This window comes from Aegilops tauschii, chromosome 5 (assembly GCF_002575655.3).
Source record: "Aegilops tauschii subsp. strangulata cultivar AL8/78 chromosome 5, Aet v6.0, whole genome shotgun sequence".
NCBI lineage: Eukaryota > Viridiplantae > Streptophyta > Magnoliopsida > Poales > Poaceae > Aegilops > Aegilops tauschii.
In genome coordinates, this window is record NC_053039.3 from 454,582,967 (window position 1) to 454,601,513 (window position 18,547).

Sequence of the window (18,547 nt, forward strand, 5' to 3'; positions counted from 1 at the left end):
ATGCATTCGAGGAATTTCCACTCAACTCGATCGTAGGCCTTACTCATATCCAGTTTGATAGCAACCAATCCATCACGACCACCCTTCTTCTTGTGCATTAAATGATTTATCTCATAGGCCAACAACACGTTATCCGTGATCATCCTCCCTGGGACAAACGCTGATTGTGTTGGTGATATGATCTCTGGAAGTATTTCCTTCAATCTGTTTGCCACTGCCTTCGAATCAACTTGTACAGCACGTTGCAGAGGCTTATGGGTCTGAACTCTGTCACTCTTTCAGGGTTTTTATTCTTTGGAATCAACACAATGATGGTATCATTCCATGTCTCAGGCATAGCGCCCCCATTTAGGACAGCAAGCACTTCAGCTTGTACCTTCTGTCCCACCAACTCCCAGAACCTTTTATAGAACACAGCCGGCATTCCGTCCGGTCCCGGAGCTTTAAGGTCACCAATGGCCTCAAGAGCTTTCCTCACTTCCTCCGCCTCGTATGGCCGTGTCAGCCTATCATTCATTTCTCGGGTGACAGAAGCAGGGACACAAGAGAGGAGTTCATCGTTGATTAAACCTGCATGAGAAGTGAACAAACTTTTGTAGTGGTTAGTGACAAAAAGCCCTATCTCCTCTTCTCCCTCCACTACACTCCCATCCTCCTTTCTTAACTTTCTTATGACATTCTTCCTCTTCCGCTCTGAAGCCTGGGCATGAAAAAATTTCGTATTGCGATCACCATACTTTAGCCAATGTGCATGTGCTCGCTGCCTCCAGTACATGTTATGTTGGTCTTCCAGCCTACCCAACTTATATCGCAGCAAATGCTCTTTGTTCACTTGTTCTTGGCTCAAAGGGCTTCGCCTACACTTCTCCAGCTCTCTCCTTGCTTTCCTAATCCGACCCCGCAGCTCCCCCAACACTTCCCTGTCCCACCTAGACAGCTCCCCTCCCACCTGCTTGATGCCCTCCATCACTGAGACCTCTCCATCCGCGAAAGCATCATTCCATGCCTTCTCCACCACATGTGCACACTCCTCTTCTTGCAACCAGCGTGCCTCAAAACAGAATAGATTTGGCCCCGCCCTCTCCTGTGGCATACATGTTCTTCCATTGAGCTCCACAATAAGTGGTTTGTGGTCCGAGTGTCGCTGGTCCCCATTTATGATCTTATGCAATGGGAAAAGACACCTCCACTCCATGTTAGCCACCGCACGATCAAGTCTTTCCCTAGTGTATCCATCCACCGAATGCCAGTTGTTTCTCCACGTGTACGGGTCCCCAACAAAACCCAAGTCTTCCAAACCACAAGCCTCCAACGCACTCCGAAACGCATCCATGCACCCTTGGGCCCGAAGCGGCCCCCCTTCCTTCTCATTTGCGAACAGGATCTCATTAAAATCCCCAAGGCAGATCCATGGCAGATCGGACTGAGCACGCAAGGTTCTCATAGCCTGCCAAGTGTTCTCCTTCTCCCCCCATCTCGACTCACCGTACATGCCCGTCAGTCTCCACCTCGTGCCATCTTCTTCCCTAACTTCTGCGTCAATGTAGTACTTGTCCTTCCACCTCAGCTGTACATCCACTCCTCTCTTCCAGAGCAGTGCGAGACCACCGCTCCGGCCAACCGCGTCCTTTACCACCATGTTTGGCATACCCAATCGCCACCTCAGACTGTCCAACTCCCTTTCTATCAGTCTTGTTTCTGATAAGAAGAGAATGTCAGGCTCTTCAACCCCCTGAAGCTCCAGGAGGCTACGAACTGCCGTCGGGTTCCCAAGCCCGCGACAGTTCCATGCCACTAGTTTCATTGGTTTATGTAGGGCTGTTCCGACAGCCCCGCGTTCACCTCACCGGTGTTTTTGTTCTCCTCATTCACCTTGGCTTTCTTTGTTCTCTCCCCTTCCTTGCCATCAACATCCATCAGCACCACTCCTCTTTTTCCTCCCACCTGGACATCTAGCTTCTCCTGGTACCCCTGCCACGAAACTGGTTTGAAGGCGTAAACTTGGTTATGACGAGCACGGATGGAAGGCGTATTGTACGTTTTCCAGGACCCTGATCTGGTAGGCAAAACTGTGAAACCAAGGACGTGTTTGGCTGCCCGTATTAAAGAATCTCCAGCCATTCGTCCCCCAGGGCGCCGAAAAAGAGCCGCCTAGGGGCGAGCCGGCGCTAGATTGGCCCCTGGGGGCGACCTAGCTCCCAGTCGTCGGCCCACAGGTCGCCCCGGGTTCGGCGACGTCCGTACAAAATATATGAAAACTCGGCGTTTTTTGCACAAACTCGCGAAACTTCATTGAATTTGTACAAAAAACACACAACACATGCAAACTACGCCTAATAACGCCTAAACTACGCCTAGCCGTCGCCGTCGTCTACATGTCGAGGAGCCTGTAGAAATGGGTGTAGTCGCCGCCATCGTCGTCGTCGCGCGGCTGGCTTGGGTCGGCGCCGTCCCTGCTGCAGCCCTGGCCCGGGTCGCCGAGGCGCGGTGGTGCGCTGGATAGCCCGGCCTCGCCCTCCTCGTCGTTGTCGAGGACGATGACGCCGCCTTCCTCGCGGCCGCGGCGGGTACTCGAGGCACGGCATGTTGCCAGTCTCGATGTGGTCGAGGACGACCTCGAGCGTGCGGCCCGGAACGCCCCACCACTCGCGCCGCCCGTTGGCGTTGTGGCGGCCCCGCGGGATGACGCCGTTGGTGGAGGCGATCTGCTCCTCGCGGCGGCGCTCGAAGTACATCGTCCAGAGGGTGTGGCTGTCGGCGGCGTAGCACGGCTCGTTCCGCCTTTCCTCCGACAGGGAGGAGCGAATGCGGGCGATCTCGGCGCGCCGCGCCGCCCCTTCGGGCACCGGTGGCACCGGGACGCCGCCGGCGCTCAGCCTCCATGTCCCCGGCACCCGCATGTCCGGGGGCGCCGGGTACTCCGCCTCGTACAGCAGCCGCGCCTCCGCCTCTTGGAGGTGGCCGCGGCCGAATCCGTTCGCCGCCGCGCCGTCGCCTGGGAACCTCTCGGCCATCTTTCTTTGTCGGCGGGAAGAGGGGAGAGTGCTGCTTTCTAGGCCGGGAAGGGGGGAAATGAGAGTTGTGGCGTCCACCGGCGGGGAGGCCGCCTTTTATAGCCGTGGCTGGGTGGCGTTGGGCTGCATGCCGGGCGACGCGTGGCTGGACGCGCGTCGCGGCGCGTTTACTGCACCGCCCGTGAGGCATCAATGGAGGCTGACCGACGCGGCAGCGTGGCAGCCTTCGCACTGATTCCCGCGGGAACCGAGACGATGAGGGCGATGAAGCGGCGTGTCGCGGACTCGGCGGGCCCATCCGCTTTCGCGCCAAAATGTCTCGCCCCGGCGCCCCCCAGCGCGCCGGGTTCGGCCTGGATCCGCCGGCGCCAATTTCGGCCCAAGCCGGCGAAAAATGGGCTCCTGGGGCGCGACTGGGCCGATTTTTGGGCGCCGGCGCGGGAAAAACGCCTGGGAAGGGCCTGTTGGGGGCGCGGCTGGAGATGCTCTTAGGGCCAACCAGACCGAGTTGGGTCATGAAATGTGTATTTGGTTTCATACAGGTGGGCTGACTTGCATGGGCACGAAGCTTAAAGCAGCCCAGAGCCTGGTTTGCTGGAAACCCTCGAATCAGGAGTTTCTAGCAAGCTAGGCTTAGTGCGGCGCAAGGTCGCACGCGCGGAAGCAACCCGGAAACGGGAGGGGTGGTGGGAGATGGAAATCGGGTGCGGCGGCACGGCGCCAAATCTAGCCCCCCCTCCCCAATTACTCGGTCACCATTACCTCTAGGACAGCTACTTCCTCTAGCCTCACAACCGCCGGCGGCGGCGGCGGACGCGGCAGCAGCACTATCCGGCTGTAGGAGCTGGTGCTCTCCTTCTGTTGGCCACCGTCGGGTTGTCCTTGCCTCAGCCATGCCCCCCCTTCATCCTCCTCGTCTCCGATGCCGGTAAGCAACACCCCCTCTCTCGTATGTTAGGTAGGTTGTTAGGATCGATTTCCCTATGCTCAATGAACCCTCAATGCCGACTAGGTTATGGACGCACGGATGAGGCTGGGAGTTCAGGCAGCAGCACTAATTGTTGTGATTCAGGCATGGGTCATGTTCATGCACAAGAGTGTTGTTCGTTGTGGTGAGAGACATGTCATCTGTTATGCTCGAATGCTTATGCAGGAGCGGGAGAGGATCGTCAATCTGAACTATATCTACAACTGCAATGACACAAAGGCCATGTGGATGCTTCGAATGAAAAGAGCACCATTTGCCAAACTTGTCCAGACCTTCAGGGCTAGGGGCTGCTACAAGATAGCATCCACACCAGTGTGGAAGAGCAAGTGGTCATGTTCCTCCATGTTGTTGGTCGTAATCAGAGGTTCAGGGTTATACATAACACGTTGAGAAGATCAATGGAGACCATCTTGAGGTACTTCAAGCAAGTACTCTATGCTGTTGGGGAGCACAGGGGAGAGATGATCAAGTCACAAACCGGCCGGACTCCTACCAAGATTCGCACTAGTCCAAGATGGTATCCATGCTTCAAGGTGAGCACTGACAGTATATGCTTCATGGCTTGATATGCTTGTATTGTTCAAGGTGAGCACTGACAGTATGTGCTTCATGGCTTGATATACTTGTATTGTTCAAGGTGAGCACCAACACAATCTTCATTTGCCATTCCAAGTTTGCATTCAGGCAATATATTGTAGTCATATCACTGCTAGAGTGCCTCGGTCACAATCTGCAACATACTAAGAGAGGAAGCACTACACAAGCCAGAATGTGCTTGTTGTTGTTTACTTTGATATGATGTTCACCTATGTGTTGGCTGGCTGGGAAGGGTCAGCACATGATGCTAACATTCCAGGTGACAACACACTACTAGGAGAAAGCTTATAGATAGGATTTTAGCAGTAGCGTGTTACAACTGCCCTGCGCTACTGCTAGTTAGTGGTGGCGTTGTACATATACCAACGCTACAGGTGGTGAAGTAGCAGTAGCGCTGAGCCGAGGGGCAGCGCTACTGCTAAGTGTGTGCACGGGCCAGCAGGTGGGCCCCCGTTAGCAGTAGCGCTTGTCATCGGACCACGCTACTGCTATTGGGCTTAGCAGTAGCGCCCTCCTGGGACAAGCGCTACTGCTATGGGTGCCTTATCGAATTTTCTCCCGACGTGGCCTGACCTTATTCCTCCCATCACTCCCTCCCCTCACTCCCCATTGCGCCACTGTGCCTCCGCCGCCGCCGTCCTCCCTCCTCCTTCTCGGTATGCGGCGACCCTCCTCCTCCCACCGCCCCCCTCCTGAAGGAAATATGCCCTAGAGGCAATAGTAAAGTTGTTATTTTATATTTCCTTATTCATGATAAATGTTTATTATTCATGCTAGAATTGTATTGATCGGAAACCTTAATACATGTGTGAATACATAGACAAACACTATGTCCCTAGTGAGCCTCTACTTGACTAGCTCGTTGATCAAAGATGGTTAAGGTTTCCTAACCATGGACATGAGTTGTCATTTGGTAACAGGATCACATCATTAGGAGAATGATGTGATGGACAAGACCCATCCGTTAGCTTAGCATATTGATCGTTCAGTTTTATTGCTATTGCTTTCTTCATGTCAAATACATATTCCTTCGACTATGAGATTATGCAACTCCCGGATACCAGAGGAATACCTTGTGTGCAATCAAACGTCACAAACGTAACTGGGTGATTATAAAGATGCTCTACAGGTATCTCCGAAGGTGTTTGTTGGGTTGGCACAGATTGAGATGAGGATTTGTCACTCCGAGTATCGGAGAGGTATCTCTAGGCCCTCTCGGTAATACACATCATAAGAAGCCTTGCAAGCAAAGTGATTAATGAGTTAATTGTGGGATGATGTATTACGGAACGGGTAAAGAGACTTGCCGGTAACGAGATTGAACTAGGTATGAAGATACCGACGATCGAATCTCGGGCAAGTAACATACCGATGACAAAGGGAATAACGTATGTTGTCATTACGGTTCGACCGATAAAGATCTTCGTAGAATATGTAGGAACCAATATGAGCATCCAGGTTCCGTTGTTTTTTATTGACCGGAGAGGTGTCTCGGTCATGTCTACATAGTTCTCGAACCCGTAGGGTCCGCACGCTTAACGTTCGATGACGATTTAGTATTATATGAGTTATGTGATTTGGTGACTGAATGTTGTTCGGAGTCCCGGATGAGATCACAGACATGACGAGGAGTCTCGAAATGGTCTAGAGGTAAAGATTGATATATAGGATGATAGTATTCGGACACCGGAAGTGTTTCGGATAGTATCGGGTATTTATCGGAGTACCAGGGGGTTACCGGAACCCCCGGGGGGACAATGGGCCTTATGGGCCATAAGAGGGGAGCACACCAGCCCACAAGGGGTGGCGCCCCTCCCCTTAGGCAGGAGGCCGAATAGGAGAATGAAGAGGGGGTTCGGCCCCCCCTTTCCTTCCTCCCTTCCCTTCCTCCCTTCCCTCTTCCCCTTTTCCCCATTCCGATAATTAGGAAAGGGGGGCGAATTGGGATAGGACCCCAAGTAGGATTCCTCCTACTTGGGGCGCCCCATGGCTGCTCCCCTCCCCCTCCCACCTATATATACGTGGGGAGGGGGCGCCTAGCACACACACCAACAACTGTTAGCCGTGTGCGGCGCCCCCCTCCACAGTTTACGCCTCCGGTCATATCTTCGTAGTGCTTAGGCGAAGCCCTGCGCGGATCACTTCAACGTCACCGTCACCATGCCGTCGTGCTGACGGAACTCATATTCTTCCTCGACACCTTTGCTAGATCAAGAGGACGAGGGATGTCATCGAGCTGAACATGTGCAGAACTCGGAGGTGCCGTACGTTCGGTGCTTGATCGGTCGGATCTAGAAGAAGTTTGACTACATCAACCGCGCTGTCAAACACTTCCGCTTTCGGTCTACAAGGGTACGTGGACACACTCTCCCCCTCTCGTTGCTATGCATCTACTAGATAGATCATGCGTGAGCGTAGGAAACTTTTTGAAATTGCATGGTGCGTTACCCAACATTGGCATCCGAGCCAGGTCTATGCGTAGATGATATGCACGAGTAGAACACAAAGAGTTGTGGGCGGTGATCGTCATACTGCTTACCACCAATGTCTTATTTTGATTCGGCGGTATTGTTGGATGAAGCGGCCCGGACCAACCTTACATGACCACGTTCATGAGACCGGATCACCCGACAGACATGCAACTAGTTTTGCATAAAGGTGACTGGCGGGTGTCTGTTTCTCCTACTTTAGTTGAATCGAATTTGACTGTGGCCGGTCCTTGTTGAAGGTTAAAACAACAAACTTGATAAATCACCATTGTGGTTTTGATGCGTAGGTAAGAACGGTTCTTGCTAGAAGCCCGTAGCAGCCACGTAAAACTTGCAACAACAAAGTAGAGGACGTCTAACTTGTTTTTGCAGGGCATGTTGTGATGTGATATGGTCAAGACATGATGTGATATACATTGTTGTATGAGATGATCATGTTTTGTAAAAGTTATCGGCAACCGGCAGGAGCCTTATGGTTGTCTCTTTATTGTATGAAATGCAAACGCCATGTAATTGATTTACTTTATCACTATGCGTAAGCGATAGTTGTAGAAGCAATAGTTGGCGAGACGACCACGACGCTGCGATGGAGATCGAGGTGTCGAGCCGGTGACGATGGAGATCATGACGATGCTTTGGAGATGGTGATCAAAAGCACAAGATGATGATGGCCATATCATGTCACATATTTTGATTGCATGTGATGTTTATCTTTTATGCATCTTATTTTGCTTAGTACGGTGGTAGCATTATAAGATGATCCCTCAACTAAATTTCAAGGTATAAGTGTTATCCCTAAGTATGCACCGTTGCGACAGTTCGTCGTGTTGAGACACCACGTGATGATCGGGTGTGATAGACTCTACGTTCACATATGCTACCTCTTGAGCTTGCGTTGGTTTTTCCCTTGAAGAGGAAAGGGTGATGCAGCAAAGTAGAGTAAGTATTTCCCTCAGTTTTGAGAACCAAGGTATCAATCCAGTAGGAGACAACGCAGCAAGCCACCGAATACCTGCACAAACCACTACAAAAAAAAGACACATCCGTGACATTTTGGGCCGAACGAATTTTTTTTCTGTCATACTTATGACACTTCTATGACGATAATTGTGACAAAACCCGGTATCATCATAGATGTGGTGGGGTCCTACTTCTATGAGTAAAAAATCATGACAGAAAATGGGCTTTTCATCCTGGGCGGGCCGGAGACGCAGCTGCATGACATTCTTTGGGCCGTCCATGATGGAAAAAACCGTGGTAGAAGCGAGGGCGAGGAAAATATCGGGGTGTTCCCGGTTACGGTGGGTGGTCGGGGCCGAGTGATGCGCGTTTCTCTCGTACACGCACGCGCGTGGGTGCGAGGCATTGGGCTCTAACTGAACCCGAGCGAGGTGTTGGGCTCTAACTGAACCCGAGCGATTGCACTGCAGGCTACGCGTTACTGAACCCGAGTGATCGATCGATGGCTGTTAACTGAACCTGATCGAGCGATTCCTTCGCTACTGCTGCTAACTGAAGCCGATCGATGCTGCCTCTGGATGAACAGTGAGCGTTGCTAGGGGGGTTTGGATGAACAGTTCCTGGTGGGGTGGATGAACAGGACCCCGTGGTGTTGCCTCTGGATGAACAGGACCCTGATCGATCGAGCCGGTTGGGGCTGGATGAACAGGACCCCGTGGAGGGCTGGATGAACAGGACCACCCCGTGGAGGGCTGGATGAATAGTAGACGGTGGAGGGCTGGATGAACAGTAGCCTCGTGGAGGGGTGGTTGAACAGTAGCCCGTGGAGAGGGCTGGTTGAACAGTAGCCGGTGGAGTAGCGCGCGGTGGAGGCTGGATGAACAGGAGCCCGTGGATGAACAGTCGCAGGTGGAGGCTGGAGGAGGTCGACGGTGGATGAACAGTAGCCCGTGGAGGCTGGAGGGGGTCGACGGTGGAGATGAATAATATCCCGTGGAGTCCCGTTTTGCGGTACGCCACACCCCTCCCGATGAACAGGACCCCCGTTTCTACCATAGCGCTCCAACACAAGTCCGTTTCCTCCGTTTTGCGATACGCCACACCCCTCCCGATCAACAGGACCCCGTTTCGACCATAGGAGGTCCGTTTCCTCCGTTTTGCGGTACGCAAGACCCCTCCCGATGAACAGGATCCCGTTTCAAACACAAGGCCGTTTCCTCCGTTCTGCGGTACGCCAGGCCTCGTTTCCATCTGCTGTTCCGTCCAAGCCCTCCCGATGAACACGACGACGCATTCCGTTCCGACCCAACTGGTTGGCTCCCCATGAACACAATGACGCTGTTTCTCCGTTCCGACCCAACCATGTACACGAGCCCTGGCCGTACGTATGCACGAGTAGGCGTTCGAGACCCTGCCCGTATGTACGTACGTGGCCGTATTTTCTTTCTTGCACACTAGCCGCTGTACGTACGTGTACATGCTACGTGCGCGCCTCTACTACGACACGTGCGCGTCTCTACATCGACCAGTATGTACATACACGTTCGCGACCAGAATGACAATGCTACGTACGCTTCGACCAGGTGGGTCCCGACTGTCAGACACTTCCTTGCCTGTGAAGATGTAGCTGGTGGGTCCCAGCAGTCAGGGGGCGAATCGTTGTTTTTGCCCGGACGCACTTCCTTGCATGCGAAGATGTAGCTGGTGGGTCCCAGCAGTCAGGGGGAAACGTTTTTTTTGCGAAATACGGTGGCCCATCCGGTGGGTCCTCGCTGTCAGGTGGAGGAATAATTATTTTGCGCGTAATAAGGAGACACTTCCTTGGTGCGGCCGTGGACCCAGCTGTCAGCCTCTCCACGTACAGTCCACGTCCGATGGAAGCCATTCCTTGACCACGTTGACCACGCCGCACCGAGAGCACCAGGGCGGTGGACGACGGCGAGGCCTAGGAAGGGGACGACGTGGAGCTGGGGAAGATGCGGCAGTGGATGCCCACACGTAGAGGAGTATGAGGGTTCACTGGTTCGCTGCGGTGTGAGGCTGCCGTCGCCGTAGAATAACAGGGGGTGTGGGTGAGTAGAGGGATGGCCTGGCCAGCGGTGGGAGTAGTAGGGGGCGGTGAGGCCACCACCGCATCGCAGCCGGCCACGGGAGGCAGGAGCTCGAGGCACGACCGGCGCTGGTTTGGGCGGCTGGAGCAAGAAGGCCAGAGGTTGAAGAAGCACTACGGCCGTTGGATGGACATCGTACGGTCACTGGAGCTAGAATCATGCATATTGACTAAGTTGACAAAGCCCTCCGTCCCCGTCAACTTAGTAGGCCCACAAGTCAGCCTGCCACTATACTGGGTCCCAACTAGCAGGGGGAGTATTCATTTTTTTGTGCGTAATAAGGAGGCACTTCCTTGCGTGCGAAGATATAGCTGGTGGGTCCAAGCTGTCAGCGGTGGTAACGTTTTTTTCGCAAAATACAGAGGCCCTTTCGGTGGGTCCCAGATGTCAGGTGGAGGAATCATTATTTTGCGCGTAATAAGGAGGCATTTCCTTGCGTGCGGCCGTGGACCCAGCTGTCAGCATCTCCATGTACAGTCCACTTCAGATGCATGTCGGTTGTTGACCATGTTGACCAGGCCGCACCGAGAGGCCTAGGAAGGGAACGACACGGAGGCAGGGAAGACTCGGTAGTTGTTTCCCACACGGAGGGGAGTACGACTGTACGAGGGTTTACTGGTTCGTCTGCCGTCGCCGGAGAATAACAGCATGTGTGGGTGAGTAGAGGGATGGCTAGGCCAGTGATGGGAGTACGGTGGGGCGGTGAGGCCTGCACGATAGAACAGCCGGCCGCGGGGAGGAGAGAGCAAGCAGTCCCGCCGACACTTGTTTGAGCGGCTGGAGCAGGAAGAGCAGAGATTGAAGAAGCACGGCGGCCGTTGGATGGACATCCAACAGTCACTGCTTGTGCGTCAACCTTTTTTTAGGAAAGCCTCAAATCCGTGGAAAACATCATACAACCCATCTGCCATTACTTCTAATAATTTACAACCCATTTGCTAATTCTTAAGGTTTTTTTGGAGCCCATATTCTTTTTGTTAGCATTACAGCCCATATTGTGGCCACGGTTAAAAAATTATACGAAATTTTGCATATTTCGGTGCGGTCCGAACTATTTTTAATCCCAAAATTTCGAGTCACATTGAAACTAATTTTAAAAATAAATGTATATCAATATAAAATCCAACAAATTGTCCACGCATAAAAATCAATGCAATTTAAAATCTCAAAATGAAAAAAATAAATTTGAAACTAATTGCCGGTTTGATGTGTTCTAAAAATGTACAGCCCATTTCTCATTACTGATAGGCCATTTTCTCGGCCAGCCAAATGAAGCTCTCCTCGTCTTGAAAGATTTGTAGCCCAACAGGCCTGACAAAGCGACTTACTTGGCAAATCACAAAAAAACTGGGCTGTGGCCGTGGACCCAGCTGTCAGCCTCTCCACGTACAGTACTCTTCCGATGGAAGTCGGTCGTTGACCACATTGACCACGCCGCGCCGAGAGCACCAAGGCGGTGGACGACGGCGAGGCCTAGGAAGGAGACGACGCGGAGCCGGGGAAGACGCGGCAGTGGATGCCCACACGGAGAGGAGTACGAGGGTTCACTGGTTCAGCTGCGGTGTGAGGCTGCCGTCGCCGCAGAATAACACGGGGTGTGGGTGAGTGGAGGGATGGCCTGGCCAGCGGTGGGAGTAGTATGGGGCGGTGAGGCCTCCACGGCAGCACAGCCGGCCACGGGAGGCAGGAGCAGGCGGCACGACCGGCGCTGCTTTGGGCGGCTAGAGCAAGAAGACCAGAGGTTGAAGAAGCACTAAGGCCGTTGGATGGACATCGTACGATCACTGGAGCTAGAATCGTTCATATTGACTAAGTTGACAAAGCCCTCCGTCCCCGTCAACTTAGTAGGCCCACAAGTCAGCCTCCCACTGTGGTGGGTCCCAGCTGGCAGGGGGTATTCATTTTTTGTGCGCAATAAGGAGGCACTTCCTTGCGTGCGAAGATATAGTTGGTGGGTCCGACCTGTTAGCGGAGGGAACGTTTTTTCGCGAAATACAGAGGCCCTTCCGGCGTGTCCCAGATGTCAGGTGGAGGAATCATTATTTTGCACGTAATAAGGAGGCATTTCCTTGTGTGCGGCCGTGGACCCAACTGCCAGCTTCTCCACGTACAGTCCACTTCCGATGGATGTCGTTCGTTGACCATGTTGACCACGTCGCGCCGAGAGCACCAGGGCGGTGGACGACGGTGAGGCCTCTGAAGGGAACGACATGGAGCCGGGGAAGACACGACAGTGGCTGCCCACGCGGTGGAGAGTACGAGGGTTGACTGGTTCGGCTGCCGTCACCGGAAAATAACAGGATGTGTGGGTGAGTAGAGGGTTAGACAGGCCAGGGATGCGAGTATATGATGGGGCCGTGAGGCCTGCCCGGCAGCACAGCCGGCCACGGGAGGCGGGAGCAGGCGGTTCCGACGGCACTGGTTTGGGCGGCTGGGGCAGGAAGATCACAGACTGAAGAAGCACGATTGCCGTTAGATTGACATCTAACGGTCTGACGCTGGTAGAGTCGATTGTTGACTAAGTTTCTTTTTTGATAAACCTTGTGTACGCATGAACTTAGTAGGCCCACAAGTCATCCTCCAAATCTGTGGAAGATAACATAGAGCCCATTTTCTAATTTTTAATAATTTGCAGCCCATTTGCTAATTCTTAAGTAATTTATTACAGTCCATTTTCTGCTCAGGACCACGGTCAAAAAGTTCAACCTTATTTTGCATATTTCGGTGGAGCCCAAACTTTTGTAATCCCAAAATGATAAACATTTTTGTAAGAACTTATTGATTTGCCAAAAAAATCGCTTTGTTTTTGTAAGCAAATAAGACGTGGGACAATTGAGTTGGTTTAAGGGAAAACCAGTGGTAAAAAAAATCAACGCTGGGAGGGAAAACAACAACAAAAATAAGGATGTAAATATGAAAAGGGAATTTTATGCATTTCAATATAATGATACGTGTATATGAACTAGTAAAACTATAGGTGGAGATTAGAAAATGGATGTAGGACATGCGTTTCAAGGGGAAAATAGAACTGGGCTATGTGTTTGATTCAGTAAAAAAACTGCCTGCGGATGTTGTAATACAAAATATAACTAACGCTGGCGGGCCAGAGGCCAGTAGATACCTGCTAGATCTTCGTGCCCCATTGTCGTCATGGGCTGGGCCTGTTAAAAACAAAACCAAGCCTGGGCAGTCGACAGCCCAGTTGAAACTTGCTTGACCTGAAAAACAATATATGTGCTCAATAAACGAGAGAATTCTGCAAGTACAGACTGATAACTGGGATGCAGCAGGGATATTGTTTTTTCATCGTGATAATAAGAGCATGCACTTGTTTCGAAAAATTTGGAGAACTGGGAATTCGAACGGCAGGTGCTTATGCTACCCATCGAATAAAAATCAGGTGCTTGAAAATTTGTTTTGAAACAAATGATTCAGCTTTATATCCACGTCGACCCTCGGCATGATGGTTGGAAGCAAATGCCAAGTTCATACCAAAAGATCGTTAACAACAATACCAACTTGCGGACGACAAGGTAGTACAAGTACCAATACCAAACTAACTTATAATCTTTTTACTCCTGGCCCTAGTGTTCGTCTGGTAGAAAATCTTGCAGAGGACCAGCTCCCGCTCCTTCTCTTGCTCCAGGTCCCCGAGGTGGTACTGGTGCATCACCCAGTTGGTCCTCTGCTGGTCGAAGTTCTTGTTGGTGTGCAGCACCAGAATCTTTTTGCTGCCCGTCTGCCGGCCGTTGACCATCACCGGCAAGGTATTGCCGGAGTTGTGCCACATCACGTGCATGCCGCACTCCGACTGTATCTTGCGACGCGTCCACGTGCCCCTTTTGTACGCCCTGGAATTGCGCTAGAAGAAATGCTTGCTTAGGCCACTCAGTGTGATACCTGCAGTATTGTCGAATACAGGTTTTAGTGTACGTAGTTGGCATTTTCATAACATCTTTGGCATGTTGCAGTCACTTGTTTCACTTTTTATTAACTGTCAAATTGTAATTGCTTCACCAGGTCTGCGTCTAAAAAGAAAAATAGAGCTATAAACAAAGGAATATGTTTGTGCAAGTAGACGGCCGATCGGTGTCTTACCTGGAAGTTTCTCAGGTTGGGTGTAGCATATGCCATGCTCGCTATCGATGGTTGGTATGAACAAATCGATGAGAGGGTGAGATCTCGCGCTGTCAGCACTCACTTTGGCCTCAAGGTGCTCGATCAGCTCCTGATCCGTGGGATCGAACTTGATGCCAGCCGGCAGCACCGGCCAATCCTTCTTTGACTTGCATGGGTTAATTCCAGTTATATGGTACTCAATGTATGATCAATCGATTTTAAGTGAATGATGAAAGATTTCGACAGATAAGTGGTAATCCAAATCTGAAGTCCAGAATACCCGAACACGCCTGCGGGATTCTTGTGTCACCTCACGCGCGGCGTGTTGTCACGTCAATTCAATGTGTGGACATGATGAATAATTTGACCGACGTATACTAGTACTGCTACTGTACTACTTACTAGTCGTATTTAGTGTCACATTTTAACCATAGGTTTAACTAACAAGTACGCACTTGAAGCCTAAGTGATATATATATATACCGCACATCATCTCCATCATCATTATCAGTACATCCTGCGCAGGTGAGTTAGGATGCACTTGATCCCAGAAAGGTATCTATCCTTCAAACCAGATGAGTGCTTCAAACTAACAACAATACATAATATCCAACAAAAGAGGGTCGTGCTACAGCAGCATAATCCATGGCTCAGTCTACATATCAGTACGAATCAAGTTGTGCATATTTGCTGTTGCCATGAACCACATCGCCGCATGTCGGGTTTGCAAAAGCCATCCATCGCATGGAAGCTTGATGCCTTTCACACATTGAAGATTATCTGGCAACAAGCTGTGTCGGCGAATCTCTAGATATGGTGATTCATGAAACCCATGGTATGATGTGTAAACACAGTCCCCCCTGGCGAATGGAAGTTGCATAGCACGGTAATCATCGCCAGTGATATGATCGATGATTGGTTGGATGATCGGATAATTGAGCCCAAGGAACATGGAGTGGTTGCCGAGGCTGTAAACCCTCCTCCAGTTGAATACGCCTGGCCCAACGGAGCTGGGATCTTTCTCGAACACGAAGCAGCCATAGCCATCAATGTCACGAACGCCCCAGGCATTGTACTGCATGTGGTTTGATGAAATGGTTTGGTCAATTTTGTACGTGCAAATGAGCATCAAATGACCACCGTCAGCTGAACGAGCGATAAACCACCACCCATCGGCTGGTATGGTTCCAGGTCCTGGAATCATGAAGGCCAGCACATTTGCGTCAGCTGCAACAATTCAAATTGGAGACCAAAAGGACAAAAATAAACAATCATGTTCAGAGTATGTGTGGAATTAAGATTATTATAACAGTAACACATATCATAGACAGAGAATTGCAATGCCGTGGTCATAATCATACCCCAAGTTAAAAAAAAGAAGCCAACAGCTTTCATATTCTAGCAATATATCATGGTTCAAACATCATGTAACAATGAGAGGAAAACAGATATGATAGGGCCTACTCATATTCTACCATAGCACTTACTACGGTTATCATATCAACTCTAAGCAATAACATGCGTTGTTATAAAAATCCTGGAAATGAGAGTAACATATAGCAATTATGAGGTTATACTCATAATATCTATTCTAACAATCATTAGATACCAATTGTTCTCATATCAACTCTAACAATAATATGTGTGGTCATAAAAATCTAGGAAATGAGAGGAACATATAGCAATGATGTGGTTATAGACATACTATATATTCTAAATTTGTAACAATGAACAGGCAGTCGTATTCTTAAGGTAAAGATGAGATGAGATAGAACAATTACACGACGATAGATTCCACCAGTATAGGCAGCCAATCTGTGCGTCGACTGCATAAACGATGCCATCGTGCACTATAGCATCAGACAGAAGTGTTGGGTAAAGAGGATCGACGATGAGCCATAACCATGTATGGCGACCGGATTCCAGATAGACTAATCCCATGTTGAACACGGCAATGAGCTTGTAATCCATGTAGTCTTCTGATGGTATGGGCACTTCGCAGATTACAACCTTCAGCAAATAGAGGTCGAGCCAAAAGCTCGACGCGTCTCGTGCGTAGTAGGCAGGAGTGTCCGGCGGGCCGCGAGGCTCGATGGCAGCGGTATCCAAAGATGGAAGGGTGATCTCTCGTTGGGTGTAGATATCCACGAGACGCCACGGACTACCGGATTGGTGGATGAGGACGATCCAGTTGGCCTTCATGCCCGCCCAGTAGTGGCTGCGCATGAAAGACAGGTGGACGGGTAGTGGTAGCATGTCGAGGGGCACCACGACAACCTCCGTAGGATCGTCAAGTCGTTGTCTGGGCCACCTGCGAGGATCGGGCATCAGCAAGCAGGGTGTCTTGAAAAGAGCCGGCCGATTGCAGACGAGTAGATGGTACAGAGACACCGAGCATGCGGCCAGACGGACGATGCTGAGTAGGTCCATACGATTACAAATCTGCTCCAAGAGAACATCGGGGAGGGAATTCCAATCGTGGCTCTGTGTGTCAGTCGGTTCTGCCATTGGGGTTTTTGGTGCCTGCGAGCCAGCGGGGAAGTGGATTCGGGCGGGCGAGCAAAGAAGCTTCTCCTCGTGTGGCCGAGCAGTGAGCGGGGGGATATGGTATGCGCGAGCTACCAAGGAAGATAGCGTGGGAGGGCGAGCAGTGAGCGGGGGGAAATGGTGTGCGGCCGGCGATGGGGAAGAGAGGAGGAAGAAGAAGAGAGGAGGAAGAAGAGTGGAAGACGGGGAAGAAAGTGCATTAAATCTCAATTCTACTACTACTACCAGGATATACCGTCCTTCGGAGTGTAAATAGTTACACCGATGACATGTGGGTCTACCACAAGAGGGCCCATATGTCAGTTAATGGAGGACAGAAGCGTGCTCTACTGGCAAACATGATGGCAGTACTGGGTAAGGCTGATTTAGTAACACCAACACGCTGGTTCAACTTATTAATTAAGTGTCCCATCTGCTGCAGCGTGTATTGTCACTTCACTGCGAAGACTAGTTGAATAGTTCTCTCTGACCGAGATGGGGAATAATGGATCGCGAAGACTTCCTTTCTACATTATCCCTATGCCTCTACGCTCACTTCACTCATTTTGCTCCGTACGTAGTCACTTGTTGAAATCTCTAGAAAGACAAATACTCCGTATTTGGGAACAGAGGGAGGATTTTACTCCATATTTGGGAACAAAGGGAGGATTTTACTCCGTATTTGGGAACAGAGGGAGTATCACCATATGGAGGGAACAGAGGAAGCTTGAAATATGAACATGTCAATGGGAGGGAGTAAGCCCCATGCATGCATGCACGCAACATGCAACACTCACACGTACACATGGACGCATGCAACACTCACGCACCCATGCGGCACACAGCACACAACGCAACACACACGCTCACTCTCAAGTGCTCAACCTACTCCCTACATCCGTGAAAGACTATACATATAGAGATTTACACATTGACCAGGGCATAATTAACGCCCAAAAGTAGCAGACTTATGTGTGCATGCGACCATTGAGAGAAGAAGATTAAATGAAGGTCGTTGCATGCTGTAATTAAGGATAGACATAGCCTATACCTAGAGCACAAGTTGGTGCATTAGTCAATCAATATCGATTTAGATTAAAGGCTAAATGCATTGGAAGTGTAGATGTACTACACTCTTTGTTTTTTAGCTGATTTCTTTGCTCTGCCAACTGACAAGTGGGACCCAGAAACCAGGTGACAATTTAACCAGTCAACAAAGTGCCACGTCGACTATGTGGCCGGTCAGTAGGGTGCAATACGGTTCTCTACGATGAGCTAGTGATCATATAATCACCGCAAAACTATATATAGTGACCGTAAAGAGCGTATTGTTACATACGTTGACCGCCAGTGTATTTTTCTCGTTTCAAATTAAGCCATATTAACCGGAAAGGACGCAGTATGGACTAGTACTAGTACTGCTTTGATGTGTCCTGTCAACTCGCCGAACAAGGAGAAGCTTGCTTACTATGCCTCTCCCTCGCCCACGCGTGCGGTGGTTCGCAGGACGAGGAGAGGGTTTTGACTATATCGCCCTCTCCCTCACCCTCGCCCTCGCGGTGGACGTGCAGCAGTTCAATCGGTGTCAGATTGCCAAAAGCATAATGTGTACTGTAGTATCATCATTGTTGGACCTTCCGAAGAGGCGAAGAGCCAAGTGCAAGGTTCACATGAGTACGAACTGTTGAACCTCCCGAAGAGGCAAAGAGCCAAGCGCAAGGTTTTATAGGATTTGTCGTCCTA